This window comes from Nelumbo nucifera, chromosome 3 (assembly GCF_055504915.1).
Source record: "Nelumbo nucifera cultivar China Antique chromosome 3, China Antique-T2T, whole genome shotgun sequence".
Taxonomy (NCBI): domain Eukaryota; kingdom Viridiplantae; phylum Streptophyta; class Magnoliopsida; order Proteales; family Nelumbonaceae; genus Nelumbo; species Nelumbo nucifera.
Window position 1 is genome coordinate 47,641,162 of NC_142651.1, and position 16,018 is coordinate 47,657,179.

Consider the following 16,018-nt stretch of genomic DNA (forward strand, 5'->3'; position numbering starts at 1 on the left):
GGTTTCGAGCTCGTATGCCCCCCCGAGTGCTTTCTTTACTCTGTAGGGTCCTTCCCAATTTGGTCCAAGTTTCCCTACGTCGGGTTCGGGCACCATGACCTTACAGAGAACCAGGTCGCCGATGCGGAAGTTCCTCTTCTTTACTCTGGCGTTATAGTACCGAGCCACCTTTTGCTGGTAGGCCACAGTTCGGATGTGCGCGTCTCTCACCTCGTCCAGTAGGTCGAGATTGGTGCGTAACTCGCCTTCGTTTGTCTGTTCGTCGTATGCTTCTAGCCGCAGCGTAAGTACTTCGATTTCCGCCGGGATTACTGCCTCGGTGCCGTAGGTGAGGTTAAAGGGGGTCTCTCCTGTGGCGGTTTTTTCCGTGGTTCGATGAGCCCATAGAACACTTGGTAGCTCGTCTGCCCACAACCCTTTAGCTCGGTCTAGTCGTGCTTTCAGTCCGCGGAGGATGGCTCTGCTCATTACTTCTGTTTGGCCATTTGCCTGCGGGTGTGCGACCGACGTGAAGTTCTAACTAATTCCCATACTTTGGCACCATTCTTGGAACTTGATATCCTCGAACTGTTTGCCGTTGTCGAAGATCAGTACCCAAGGTAGCCCGAAGCGACATACTATGTTCTTCCAAAAGAAATTCTATATGTTTCGGGCTGTAACTGTTGCCAGAGGTTCAACTTCTATCCACTTTGTGAAGTAATCTACTGCCACCACTAGGAATTTTCTCCCGCCCGTCGCTGGTGGGAATGGCCCCAGAAGGTCGATGCCCCACTGGGTGAAGGGCCATGGACTGGTGAGGTATTTGAGGTCGGCAGCGGGCTGATGGTGGATATTGGCATGCTTCTGACAATTGTCGCATTTTCTGACGAGCTCAATGGCCTCTGTTTTCATCGTTGGCTAGTAGTATCCTTGTCGAAGTGCTTTTTAGGCGAGGGCTCTGCCCCCCAGGTGTCCGCCGCACAAGCCTTCATAGGTGTCGCGGAGTACGAGCTCGGCTTCGGCAGGGCAGGTAGGGGAGCGTGTAGGATCGTCGGTACAACCGTTCGTCTATTATGACGTATTTGGCTGCCTGGCGCTGCACCCTCTTGGCTGCGTTGCGGTCCGCGGGGAGGGATCCGTCTAGCAGGAAGCTCGCGAGTGGGTCGATCCAGCTCGGCTCTGCTTCAGAGACGGGAGCGACCTCTTCTACTCCACCGAGAATGCCGGGCCGAGGTAAGTCCTCAACGTACACAGTTCTCATGGCGTTGTGGCTTGTGCTGGCTAGTCGGGACAGGGCGTCGGCCTCAGTGTTCTCTGACCTCGGGATCTGCTTGATGAAGTGTGACTGGAAGTTGAGCAGAGCCTCCTTTACTTTTGCCAAGTATGCAATCATTGTGAGCTCGCGCGCTTCGTATTCGCCTGTAACTTGGTTGACCACGAGCTGGGAATCACTGCAGATAACTACGTACTTTGCTCCAACCTTGTGCGCTAGGTTCAGCCCAGCTATCAGTGCCTCGTACTCCGCCTCGTTGTTGGATGCCGCGAACTCAAAGCGTAGTGCGTATTCCAACTTTGTTCCGCTCAGGCCGCGTAGCACTATTCCAGCCCCATTGCCTTGCTGGTTCGAGGAGCCATCTACGTGAAGGATCCAAGGCTCCTCATCCCAGTTCGCGCTTGGTCTAACCAGGAGAGATGCTACACTGGCTGCTACTTCACGGGGTTCGGACTCGATTGGCTTGGGAGCTCCGAGCTCGCCCGAACTGGGGATCTCGGGCTCGACCGGCTCAGGGGCTTTGAGGCTAAACGTGCATTCTGCGATAAAATCTGCCAAGGCTTGAGCCTTAATAGCAGTTCTTGGCTTGTACTGGAGGTCGTACTCACTGAGTTCGATGGCCCATTTCGTCAGTCGACCGGAAACCTCGGGTTCGAGTAAAACTTGTCTCAGAGGTTTGTCAGTCAGGACGATGATGGTGTGAGCCTGGAAGTACGGGCGGAGTTTCCGAGCTGCTATCACCAGTGCATATGCTAGCTTTTCTATCTGCGGGTACCTTGTCTCTACTCCCTGCAAAATTTTACTAACGTAATATATGGGTCGCTGGACCCGGTCTGTTTCCTTTATTAGTACCGAACTGACCACCTCGTCGCTTGCCGAGAGGTACAGTTCTAAGACCTCGCCCTCTTCGGGTCGGGCTAAGGTTGGCACACTGGCGAGGTAACCTTTTAGCTCGTCAAACGTGAGCTGGCAGTCTTGGGTCCACTCGAACCCTTTGCCTTTGATTGCTTTGTATAAAGGTAGGCAGCGGTCTGCTGACTTGGACATGAAGCGGCTTAGAGCTGCTATGCGGCCGTTTAGCCTCTGAACTTCTTTTACTTTCCAAGGTGGTCTCATATCTAGGATGGCTTTTATCTTGTTCGGGTTGGCCTCAATACTGCGCCGATTGACAATGTAGCCTAGGAATTTGCCTGAGGTGATGCCAAAGACACATTTGTTGGGGTTCAATTTCATGCTAAACTGATGCAGGATTTGGAAGACAGAATCTAAGTCTTGTATTAATTCTTGTGAAAATTGTGTCTTGACGACCATGTCGTCTACATAACACTCTATCTTCGTGCCAATCAGGGGTCGAAACAGCCTATTTACAAGTCTCTGGAAGGTCGCCCCGGCATTTTTTAATCCGAAGGGCATGACCTTGTAACAGTACAGGCCGAACTCGGTTATGAAGCTGGTTTTTTCCTCATCGGACTGGTCCATCCGGATTTGGTTGTAGCCTGAGTAAGCGTCCAGGAAGCTTAGCAACTCATGTCCCGAGGTCGCGTCCACTAGGCGGTCAATTCTGGGGAGGGGGAAGCAATCTTTCGGGCAAGCTCGGTTCAGGTCGGTGTAGTCGACGCACATGCGCCATTTGCCGTTCGCCTTTTTTACCAGCACAGGGTTGGCCACCCAGCTCGGGTAATGGACTTCCCTTATGAAGTCTGCTGCGAGGAGCTTCTCGACCTCCTCGTCGACCGCCCTCCAACATTCTGGGGCTAAGTTGCGTTTCTTTTGTCTAACGGGTCTGACTACAGGGTCAATGTTAAGTTTGTGAGTTATAAGGCCAAGGTCAATACCGGGCATATCAGCCGCGGACCATGCAAAAATATCTAAATTTTGAAGTAAAAACCTCACCAGTTCGGTCCGTAGGGGTTCCTCGACAGAAGCACCGATCTGGAGTGTGCGAGCTGGGTCCGTAGCCGAAGTCGGGATTGCGACTGTTTCTTCTGTGGGCGAAGCTCGTTCCTCGCCTTGCTCCGCAAGCCGCTCCAGTTCGAGGTCGTCGGCTGCTTTGGTTTTTCCCTTCAGGGCGGCAACATAACACTTGCAGGATTCGAGCTGGTCGCCCCGCGCTACCCCCACACCGAAGTCCGTAGGGAACTTCATGACCAAATAGTAGGTGGAGACCACCGCCCGTAGGATATGCGTGATCGGCCGCCCTATTATGGCATTGTATGGGGAGGGGGTCGCGACCACCAGGAAATCATGGTTGAGTCTGACCGCACAAGGCCATGTGCTGACTTCCACAGGTACTGTTATTTTTCCAAGGGGCCTGACTTCCTCTCCGTTGAAACCCACCAGGGGAGTGTTCGCGGGCTTCAGTTCGCTCCTCTGTAACTGTAGCTGGTCAAATGCTGATTTAAAGAGGATGTCCGCCGAGCTGCCCGAATCTACGAGTACGCGTCTGACCTCGAAGTCGCTGATCCTTAGCTTAATGACAAGAGCGTCATCGTGGGGGTAGCGGACTCCTCGCGCGTCGTCCTCTGTGAAGAAGATTGGTTCTTCGGTCTTTGGTCTCTTTGGAGGGTTCCGCTCCTCGAGGGCCGCTTCACGAACTGAAGTCCGCGCTGCTGCCGAGGTACACCCTGCTACCACCGAACCTCCCACAATTACATGGATGGTTCCCCGAACTGGCCTCTCCACCGGAGGCCATTGCTACAATGGTTTGGCAGGTCTGTTGTTAGATTCGGGGGCATCCTTTTCGTGCTCCCCTGGCCGATCTGCCTTATTGTTATTATTGTTGTGCTGTACAAAGTTTCTCAAGTATCCGCGACGGATGATCCCCTCTATCTCGTCCCGGAGATTATTACAGTGCTCGGTACTATGACCATGGTCCCTATGGAAACTACAATACAAATTCTTATTTCTTTCGTTCGGATTTCCCTTTAGGCGAGGTGGCCACTTCACGTATGGGGCATCCTTAATCATCATTAAGATCTTGGTCCGCCTTGTGTTCAGTGGCGTGTAATCCGTCCGAACTGCTAGGCGAGCTCGGAACGACTGGTTCGGCTTCGGCTCTCGGGCCGGGTTTTTCCAGTCGACTGGGTTAGAGGGCTCGCCTTCCTTCTTTCTTTTCTCGTTTCCGCCCTCGGTTCGTTGGTTGATTTCTTCCTCTGTCCTCATGAACTTGTCTGCGAGCTTGAGGAATTCGGCCACGGTTGTGGGCTGGTTAGCTACCATGTGCCATTTGAATTCTTTGTGCGTTACCCCTCTTTTTGCTGCCACGAGCTGCACCGCGGGGTCTAACCGCAGTATCTGCAAGCATGCTTCATTGAATCGCTTGATGTAGCCCCGTATGAATTCTCCTTCCCTTTGGACTACTTCGAAGATGCTTTCCTCTGCTCTGGGGCACCGTTTGCTAGTGACAAAATGTGCGGTGAAGACCTACACGAACTGAGCCCAGCACTTTATCGACCCGGGGCCCAGGTTCCTGTACCAAGTGCGGGCTACCCCCCTGAGGGTGGTGGTGAAGGCCACGCACATGCATGATTCGCTGGCTCTGGCGAGGTGCATTTAAGACTGGAAGGCGTCAACGTGGTCGTTGGGGTCGAAAGACCCGTCATACTTGTCCAGAAGTGGGAGCTTGAAATCTCTGGGCAAGGGGACCGCCAAGAGTTCTGATGCGAGGGGGGAAGGAACTAAGAGAATCAGGGCAACTCCTACCTCGTCCGAGCTCGTCTCTTCTTTGCCTCTGAGCTCTGACAGGACATGGGTGGCGGTTTGGCGACTTCACCGACGCCTTTGCTGTTGAGTTAGCCTTGTACTGGCGCTGCTGGCCTCCGTGTTGCCGAGCTCGACGGGCCCGGAATGCTGGTAGTCTGCTGCTGCCAGTGCGCCGAATCGGTTTTTCGTGAGTGGGAACTTGGGCTTGGAGCGCCGAGGTGCCGATCTCGCGAGCGAGGTTCCCTACCCGCCTGCGAGCTGCGAGGCGGGGATGACTTTTTTCTCTCTTCGGCTTGGGGACGAGGCCTGGCTGTTACGGGTTTTCTGGGGCCTGGAGGCCTTTCCTTGGTGGGGGCACCCATCCTGTGGGGAGGCCTTGACCGGCCTCAGAGCAGGGTGGCGAGGTGGAAGTAGTGGTTGGTTCAGTGGCAGTTGGGGGAACTGTTGTTGATAGTGATACTGGGAGATGTTGTGCAGCACTTGGTGCTGGTGGAGCTGGTGTTGCTGGAACTGTTGCATTTGGGCTTGCATTGCCCGCATGCACTGCATTAGGTCGTCCAACCGGTTTTGGCTGGCTACCAGTGGGACGGCAGTCGGTTCAGTAAAGGTTGTCTCAATAGGGGGGGAAAGGGGATACTTGTGGCAGGAAGGTTTACGGGCACCACTGCTTGTGGCGCATTCAAACTGGGGATTCCATCCACCGAAAGGGGGATGGTGAACTGTCCAACGCACACCACGGGAACTTGAAGCTGTTCCCCGGTGGTGTTTGTCTCTGTGCCGCGTCCGGCGTTGTTGGAAGAGGCCATGAGTGTTGGGTTTTTTGAAGAAGAAAAGGGGGTATGAGAGTTTGGAGGGAGGCTTTTTGAAGCATTCCCACAGACGGCGCCAATTGATGATGCGCAATCCGGCCAGTCTTAGCTGTCAACGACCTTGCCTCTGAATCAAGTAGCGGGGGACCTGAAACGGAGGAGATGAAGAAGCTCCGGGGAGAACCCGGTGTAAAGGCTCCGAAGCTTAAGTTAGAATCCTTCAAAGGCAAGATAAACCAGATAACGCAAAGTTTGCATACCTCCTCTTTGGGGGTGGAGAGCCTTTTATAACCACCTCGTGCACTCACTCCTAGACTCCTGTCAGGTCGGGAATGAGTATTTACGTGCTTCTGCCAGTTCGGGCGTCATCGCCTCTGCTGGGACAGAACCGTCACTGCTCCTTTTGTCGGAGCCGTCTCTGTAACTGGAGGCAGTGGTGACAGGTGACGGTGGCAGGTGGCCGTTGGAAATGCGGCCGTCAAGCGTCAGATCCCAAGTCAATCAGGTGCGCCGCCCCTGGATACAGACTCCTTCGGTGTCAGGTACGGCGTGGTTCGCCCAGTTCGATGCTCCGGAAGCGAAGTGCCTAGAGCGGTGCGTGAGGCAAAGTCTTGAGTTCGGATAAGGGGAGGCCCCGAACTGTCATAAGACGGACCAGTTCGGGCCTCTGCTTTGTGTGACTCGGGGTCAAAAGGGAGAGTTTGGGCTCCTCGCAGGGAGTCCGATCACTAAGTATGGAGTTCAGGCACCTTGCAGAGAGTTCGACCACTAAGTAGGGAGTTCGGGCACCTTGCAGAGAGTTCGACCACTAAGTAGGGAGTTCGGGCACCTTGCAGAGAGTTCGACCACTAAGTAGGGAGCTTGGGCCTCTTGCTAGGGAGTTCAAACTCTAAGTAGGGAGTTCGGGCACTGAGTAGGGAGCTCGGGCCTCTTGCTAGGGAGTTCGGGCCCGCTGGTCCCTTCCCTTTGGTGTTTGTACCCTCGGTATGGTCTTGAGTGCCGAGCTACTTGCCTTTTTGCCACGTGTCGTGATTTGCGAGGTCGGGCCAAATCTTCCTTTATCACCTCCCATGGAAGGAACATGGTAAGGTCCCCACACCTTTTATTACTATGTTTAAATGAATGTCTACATTGCTTTCCATGTTGACAACCTTCACATTCCAGACTTGACAAACTAACAGACTCAAAAAGTTTTGGAAACAAAAGACTCAAAGAAGAAAAAGGTAAATGGCCCAAACGGTTATGCCAAAACATAATTTGACCCATAGATCCTAACTCACTATCCCTACTGACATGATGACTCTGATGAAGAGGAAGAACATCCAGGAGGTAGATCTCATTCACTTCATGACCACTCCCAATCGTCCTCTTTGAATCCAGATCCTGCAAAATACAATGACCAGGAGAAAAAATTACTGAGCAGTTCAGGTTCTTAATCAAACTACTAACAGATAACAAATTAGTGCTCAATCTAGGAACATGAAGGACTGAGGGTAGAGAAATAGAATCACTAATCTTGACAGATCCCTTCCCAACAATAGGAACGTGGGATCCATCAGTTGTGGAGACCCTATCTCTGCCAGAACAGAGCTAGTAAGAAGAAAAAATAGTAGAGCTATGGGTCATGTGCTCTGAGGCTCCAGAATCTATAATCCAAGGAGGTCCCTCCTTACCTTAAGTAGAAAAATAATTTGCAGTGACGTGTGAACTACCTGTGTGAGCAAAGGCAGTAGAGTGGATTCCACCAGTGCCACCTGTACCTTGTTGTCCGCTTGTTTCTGAACTGGAACTGGTTGTATCCTGCTGGTTCAAAAGTTGACATACCTCTCAAGTTCGGCCCTTATTTCAACTGCCGCAACAGACTCCAGAGCAGTTGTAGTAGGAGGGGCGGGAATGTCACCAATAACTGCTATGTGTGCATTTCCCTTCTTATTTTTCAGTCTAATCGGCACAAGATGTGGGTGAAGCTTCCAGCAAGTATATCTTATGTGTTTAGGCTTCTTACAATAGTCACAGATCAAATTTCTTTCATCTTCCTTCTTGATTTCACTGCCACCCCGATCTCCACTTTGTTTAGGTTTCACAATACTCACCATGGCAGACTGATTAGAAACAGGATTTTTCATCATCACATCTCTCCTGCTCTCCTCCCCTGACACAAAGGCATATGCCTGAGACTCTGGGAGAGGGTAACACTGTCCCTGGAAAGAAGATGTTGTCTTGCAATATCATACTCAGGATTAAGGCCAGCAAGAAATTCAAACACCCTATACTTCTCTAGATGTTTCTGATAGGTAGTTGCATCCTTAGTGGTTTCCCAAGCAAATGTCTCTAAATGGTCAATCTCCTGCCACAGGGTTTTAAGGGTTGAAAAATGGGCTGCAATAGGTCTATCTCCCTGTCTTGTAGAAATAATCTGATTTCTCAACTAATAAGCCCTAGCAACATTCTCCCTCTGTGAATAGGTTTCTGCAACCCCATCCCATATTTCCTTAGTTGTATTTGCTCATAAAAAATTTTTACCTATATGGGGCAACATGGAATTAAACAACCAAGTCATCACTATATAATTCTCCTGTACCCACCGGGAGTTGCTAGTTTTGGGTTTCACTTTCTCACCAGTGATATACCCTAATTTCCCACGAGCACCAATGGCCATCTTTGCAGATTGTGACCATTCTAAGTAATTTGCACCATCCAACCTAATTGTAGTAATGGTCTCAGTCCCGTAAAGGTCTCCACCACCTCCTCTCACTGGTCTCATTTCACTCCCAGGCTTATTTTCAACTCCGTGACCCTCCATGCTTCTCAAAAAATGTAAAGAAAATAATCGAAATATGTAACAAGATCAAACGAAACACTTCTGGAACCAACAACACCTTTCTGGTGTCCTAGATTGTCTTCCCACAAAAGATTCCTTTTTTATGGGATGGGAGAAGAGAGAGAAGAGGCAGTCGCTCTCTCTAGAAGCCTCCAAATCAGGCAAGACTTGAACCGCCCCTTACAGAAAACTCCAAGGAACCCTAAAAAATTAGGGCGCCACTTCCGATGTCAAAATTGAAGAATCCAATAGAAATAGGACTCTTCCCCTTTCTCTAGTTTTTCTTGATTTTGATGAGAAACCCTAGACTAGCTACAGGGCACACAGATCCACAAAAAAATCCAAAAACTGGGCTTACCTGAGAACTTTGATCAGCCTCTTAAATCACCATGCAGTCGACCGATCTAGGGCTGCATGAGGAAACAACTAATGAACCTTCGGCCTGCTTTGATACCAAGTAGAAATCACTGATTGTAGATTTAGTTGAATTTCTTGTGAAAGGAAAAGGGGAGGAAGATAAAGATTTCAGTAGTAGAGAAGAAAAGAGAGGGAGAAAAGAGTAGGAAGTCAACCAGGATTCTTGAATTAACCCTAGTCGCCAACCCCTCATTATATTTATTCTTTACTTAAAGGATGAGATATTACAAGGATGCCCCTACTAATGTAGCTGAACAGTCACAACTTAAAAACATAAACTAATGGGCCTAAAGCCCAACAACTTCCTAACTAAATAGCTTAAAATAAGAATAAAAAACAACTAGGCCCAACTCAACAGAAAAGATAGAGAGTAGACTCCTTGAAGAACTTGGAAGAGATCATCCAGATATCAGATGGAGCCATGGTGGCAAGAGGAGATCTAGGTGCTCAGATCCCATTGGAGCAAGTCCCATCAGCCCAACAAAAGATAGTCAAGTTATGCAGACAGCTAAACAAGCCTGCCATTGTTGCCTCTCAGGTTCTTGAGTCAATGATTGAATACCCTACACCCACAAGAGTTGAAGTAGCGGATGTTTCTGAAGCAATTAGACAGCGGGCAGATGCTTTGATGCTTTCTGGTGAGTCTACAATGGGTCAGTACCTAGAGAAAGCATTGACAGTACTGAGAAGTGTCAGCCTGAGAATTGAAAGGTGGGGGGAAGAGAAACACCATGAAGGTATGGAATTCCCAGACATCTCTGCTTCATTTGCAGACAGGATTTCAGAGGAGATATGCAAGTCTGCTGCTAAGATGGGTAAGCCTTCTGGGTATACGATTCAATCCTGCTATAAATTTAGAAATCTATAGTACATTACCTTTTTCATATATTGGAAAGGAAATCTAAATCTAGATAGCATTGGCTGTTAGAGACCAACTTTTGGCATGTCTAAAATAGGGTCCCAGAAGAAAACCCACTGCCAAAGCCCACCTATCTCCGGTGGATGCATGATAAACCCTGTCTGAGCCCATTGAAATGGTGCTTTCGGTAGGTTCCTGGTCCAGGAATTTTGACATTATCCCATGAAGGGGAAAAATTCAATAATAATTTGTTTATGGGATAGGGGGAGTAAAGTTCCACGGACGGATATTGTTGTGCAGAAAGTCATACAGGGAAAAGACGGATTGGAATTGAAGCTTTCTAAAAGCTTTAGATTGAATCCCTTCTAGCTCCTTTAATAAGCATGTATCTGATTGAATTGAAATGTGAATGGGTTTTTATCTGAAAAAATGTCGATATTTCTTTCATAGCATATACTCTCTCTGAAGTGGACATTAAGATCTTTTCTCCAGTAAGAGCTTCATTTGGGCTACTCTGTCAAGGGCCATTACCCTATGTTGGTCCTGGCTATCAAGGGTCTTGGGAGGGGTGTACTGAATATTGACATAATTTTTACATAATTTATAGAGTTGCTCTACTCTGTTAGCTGTTCCATAGTTATCAGATATGAGTATATGATTTTAAACAGACATTAGCATATTCCCACCAGGGAAGGAATCAACAAACTTTATTTGGTGTGTACCTAATTGAGTAAATCGGTATTGCTTTATCTAGGGAAGAATAAAACTTAGGTTAGTTCCTAATAATTCATGCTTTATGGAAGAAAATGTCAAGTTTGTAGTGTATATTTGCATTTTATTCTTTTTTTTAATAAATAAGTGCACCACCAAGCACCAATAAAAAAGAATTTTGAACCGAAGGCTAGATGGTTGCTGAAATAAACAGCTTTTTCTTATTGTCAGTATCATGTGCAAAAAAGTTGGGTAAAACAAATCCCATGGTTCTTGTTGATTTTAATGGTGTGGTAATCTGTTATTTTATTTGTAATCATTGTTGTTGAAGTGCTCCTGCTGCTTTGATGCTTGATGGGTATGGACCTGTTTGATGAGGGTAGAATTGTGATCTTAGCCAACAATCCAGATGTGGATGCACTTTTTTGTTTATACAAAGACAAGTCACATGGCATCTCTCCTTCTCACACTGCCGACCAGACTTCCTAATCTTTGCTTTTACAACCACAACTTCAGTAAGGAGGCGTCTGAACCTTCAATCAGGTTTAATACCATTCCGTTTTAGCTTCTCTAATGATATGGGGAACAACCTCAATAGACCCTTCTCCTTTCTAAAGGCAAGGGGGATGATCCAGTCCAGTGACCTTGTCATAGCTCTCTCCGATATGTTGCAATCCATTCAAGTGATCACGTCCCTTGAAGAACAGATCTTCACTTGGAAGTTTGAAGTGTTTCTCTCTTTTGATTATGATTTTCTAGGGTTTGATAATTATTTGAGGTTGGGAAATTATGTGTTTAATAACAACAGTCAATTGAAGATTCAACAACTTGGTTGTTGCTAGAAACTTGGAGAGAAGCTGTCTTTGGTCAAATCCAATAATCTTGAAACTGATGTGCAACCCCAATTGTACTCATGGTTCAAAGTATCAATACGATATGCCCGATGCGGAGTGTATCGTATCGTATCTTTTGAAAAAGATACAGTCCGAAATGCCTGTTTCCAGGTGTTTCTGACCCCCAATTTTTTTTAATAATAAAAAATATCTTATAAGTTTCCCAAAAAACTAAACTTTTGAAAAAGAAATACTAAAAAAAAAGGTATGTATCGGCCCTTTCTAAGTACCGATACGATACAATTGTTGGCTAAATGTGATAAGGATGATCAAATCCAATAATCTTGAAACTGCAATCTCATATAGCTGCAATGGAAAAGACCTTCAAAGATCAGAGATACAAGCAAATATTCTGGTATCCTTTCTATCCATCTGAAAATTGCAAAGATGTATTCACACTTCTGTATCTAAATAGAAAGGTTTTATTATTTATTCTGTTTTCTTTTTTATTTTAATTTTGGTGAAGGAATTGGATTGATAAATTGTTGAACCTCAACATCATCCAATAATAACAAGAAACAGAGCACCACCCAACCAAAGAGGTTAAACCTTGCCATTTTCTTTACAGAGGACCTTTCTTCTCAGTGTTCAGACACGTTACTACGTGCCCACTGGCTTATCATGCCACTACCATTTAGGCCTACATGTAATGATCGGTGGTCCTACTAGGGCTGGTAGCCAACACCTGAATCAAAGAGTGGCGTTAAATGCAGGTTAGCCTTCACGTGAAATAGAAGGAATTCTGGAATTGACTCTCCCTCCCTCCCCGCCCTTCTCTCTACACCCATTTGCCCCAGGTCACTTAGTTGTGTTTGATTTGTCCTTTGGTCTTATCGTTGACAGTCAGACAGCAGCTCATCACTTATGTTGTGTTTGGTTTGAAGGAAAAGGTAGGGAAACCTATGCAAACACATCTTTAAAAGCCTATTATGCTGTGTTTGGTTTGTATAGGCTTTCCTACCTCCCTCCATTTTCCTACCATTTCTTTCAAACCAAATATACATATACCCTTAAAAGCTTGCTTTTTCTGAGTTTCGACTGCCAAGTATAATGTGCAAGTAACTGTCAACTTGACAAAAGGATATCAAAAAGAAAAAGGGATAAGAGGACTGCAATCTACCTCAGAAATCTGAATTGCAGCCCCCTCCTATTCTACTAGTAGCCCCCCCCTATAAGCCTCATTTTTCCTGTGAATGTGGCATCAATCTACGGGCAGGATTCAGTCCACTCCTAGTAAGGGGCTGGTTTTAAATCTTGAACATGAAAGGTTGGTAAAAACAATAGCTGGTTTGTCGACCTCTTTCCAAGGACGAGAGCAGGCTCTCAACCCCTTCAAAGGACCTTGGAAAAAGAGTTGGTTTACTTGTTGAACATGAAAATTTGACAAGCGTTTTCCGGTTTGTTGGCTTTTTATTCAAGAATGAATGAACTCAACCCCTTCAAAGAGGAGGAAGATGGCATTCATAAGTGGTGTAATTTCTCTGTATGAAAATTAATAAATCATTTAATGTATTTGGATTACATAATGCAAATTGTCTTTTATCCATAAAATATATAAATGGTTTGTTGCGCCACGAGTTCTTGACTTCAGAGCAACAATATGGGCACCATCAAGCCTCGCTTTCAGCTTAACCCTACAAATTGACTGACTAGTGACCAAGAGAATAGTAACTAAGTGTTAGGTTTGTACCCAAGACACCCAATTCTCAACTGTCAACTGTCAACTCTCAAGGCGATCCTGTTTACGGTTCACACTAACCTTTCTTGACATCATCACCCTTTGGTCTTCCTACATTCTGATATTCAAATTCCACCCAGAAAACACAAATCATGGAGTTGTCGACACTTTCTACAAATTGCTCTTGCGTTCTAGTTTGGGTTAACATGACGGGCTGGCTGTATGGGTCCTCTATGGAATGGATCAGTTTGTGTTATAGCCTTGTGGGAAAAGGTGGTTGGCCTGGGGGCTCGAGATCTTCAACAATGCACATTTAGGAAACAGATGATTGATGCTTAAATAACTCATTTACTAGTACTGCCAAATTCATGGTGACAAGATGAAAACTTCTCATGTAGAAGTTCGGTCTCTGAATAGACCACCTGCAAAATCTGGGTCCAAAACTTGGTGAGTCTGTTCTTGCAAAATTTCGATTGCACAACTGTTGGAGCACACGGGTAAAGATATTTTGGGCGTTGATCCAACGGTTCAAATCTGCCACATGATGTGGCCATATTAGACCACCACAGGTGACTCAAAAGATGGTGAGCAAGGAAACCTTGATCCCAAATTCAAGCTAAGTTTATTGGGTAAAGCATGAATTCAAGGCAGAAATCTAACAATTAACCCAAGGTCCACAATCCAGAGGCCGGTGGGAACTAGGCCTGAGATCTGCTTAGCCTAGCTGGTTGATAGTGAACAAACAGGGATTTCTTTGGATGCAACCCAAGTCTTTGCATTTAGGTCCTGTTCGCTTTTTGGTAAGTTACTTATATGGGTAAATGCATTTACCCATGTTCCTTTATTTCTCAGTTAAATAAGACAATGACCATTTTAGACATAAAATGTCATTATTAAAATGGGTATTTTTGTTCCATCCAAGCGCTGACAACTTTCCTCAGGTGGGGAAATTATTTACCCACTTGGGAGAAGGGTATCACTTACCCAGGAAAATAAATGTTCCCTGGTCCCCACATAAATCTGAAAAAAAAAAAACATGGGTTTCTTGGTCAATGGGAACCAAAATCCCATTGACCAACTTTCTCCCCTTTCAAAATCCAAAAAAAACGAACGCACCCTTAATGTTTTGGTGATCCTGAAAACCGATACATATCATATGATGCAATACATATAGAAACTTTGAACCATGGTTAATTTAGAACCAATGACAGGTCCTAACTTTTCCATAAGGTCCGATGTGATAGATGATCAAATACTGTAAAACCTCATCTTCAATGCCCTGGTCTTGTTAGCCAGGAAACATTGAATAAGACTTGGAAGGGACATGAAAGCATATGCAACAAGTTTGGTGGTTACTTTCAATGCAAGAATAGGAAGGGAATGAACATAAAGTGCCTAATGTGAGAGTATATATACAGAGAAAACACAAAGTTGCTCAGGAAAAGGTAGTTCAGAATTCTAGAGATAAATTTCTTTGTTGTCATTCCAGTAGAGGCTTTCCTTTGATGAGTAGGGTTAGAGTATGAGGATGCAGTTTACTTTACTGTATGTGCAAATTTTCTCATACAAAAAATGGGGGAAATAGAGAATAACTTTAAATTATCTTTCAAAGTTATTTTCTATTAAAATAAATATCTAAGATAATGTATAGAGAAATTTTTTACCAAGTCAACATTTCTAACAACCAGTCAACCCAAAACTGTATTGCTGGTCCAAAATTGCCATGAATAACCAAGATTAGTAAAGGGTCCATAATTTCATTGTTATTTTTTTCTTTGATGCTTTAGTTAAGTGGCATGTGTACATGAAGAGAGAGAGAGAGAGAGAGAGAGATGGTGAGGCCAAGGCAAAAATGCAAAAACAGGGCTATTGATCATTAAAAACCAACTTGTCATGGATTTGATCATGCGATCTGTTTTATTCATTATCATCATCTTCATTCATCAGTAGACCCTCTACCCCTCCTCCCCCACTTCAATCTTATTTCTGATCCACCTCATTCATCGATACATGACTCGTTAAACTATGACCCTATCGGCCACCAACCAACTCTATCATACATTAACTAATCATACCCAGTTGAAAACTATATAAAAAGTAACATTGTACCTGCCAAATACATTAATCAATCCACCATTGAAATTGTACCCTAAACTGCCCTGGAAAAGGGACCCTCATCTAAAGAGCACACAAGGGTATATGCCCTACAGATGACTAAAGCTAAAATAACACTAAGATAAAAGCCCTAAACAAGAACCCAACCATCATAATCCGATAGAGATGATGATGTTGGAGGGGATTGAATCATCTTTAGCTTTAGACCAGCCTTTATGGATGTGACTCAAAGGAAACTCTATTAAGGAAAAATTGCTTCATGTGGGTTATACCCAAGAGACAATTTTTTTTCTTTTCCAAAGAATGAGGGTCCGTTTGGTTCCAGATGGAAGCAGAATCGGAATTGGAATGGTCTATTCCCATAGTCTGTTTGGTTCAGACTTCAGACAGGAATGGGAATGAAACTGTAATCAATAGGAATAAAATTTCATTTCTAAGGGAGGGGCAGGAAACAGCCATTTCCTCAAATGGGGGAATGCCATTCCAGCAAGAATGGAAATGAGATTCCAATTTTGTCCAACCAAACAGTTGAAATTAGAATAGCCCACTCCATTTCCGATTCCAGACCCCTATTCCTGCAAACCAAACGAGGCCTGAATTTATGGAATTAATTTTGAGGTGAGAGGAGGAGAGATAGCTAGAACCTGACTACTTCAAAGTAAGTAGACTACCAAATCTCATAAGAAACTGGGTTTTGGTAGGGCAGCAAATGGGGATCTTTTCTGAGTTTTGAGTGAAACATTTGTTTATGACCCCTACAT

At 45.7% G+C, this 16,018-nt stretch overlaps 1 pseudogene; it reads left to right on the forward strand.

Moving 5' to 3' along the window:
• Positions 1–9,422: 9,422 nt before the first annotated feature.
• On the forward strand, positions 9,423–10,945 carry LOC148801200 (pyruvate kinase isozyme A, chloroplastic pseudogene; annotated as a pseudogene).
• The last annotated feature ends 5,073 nt before the right edge of the window (positions 10,946–16,018 follow it).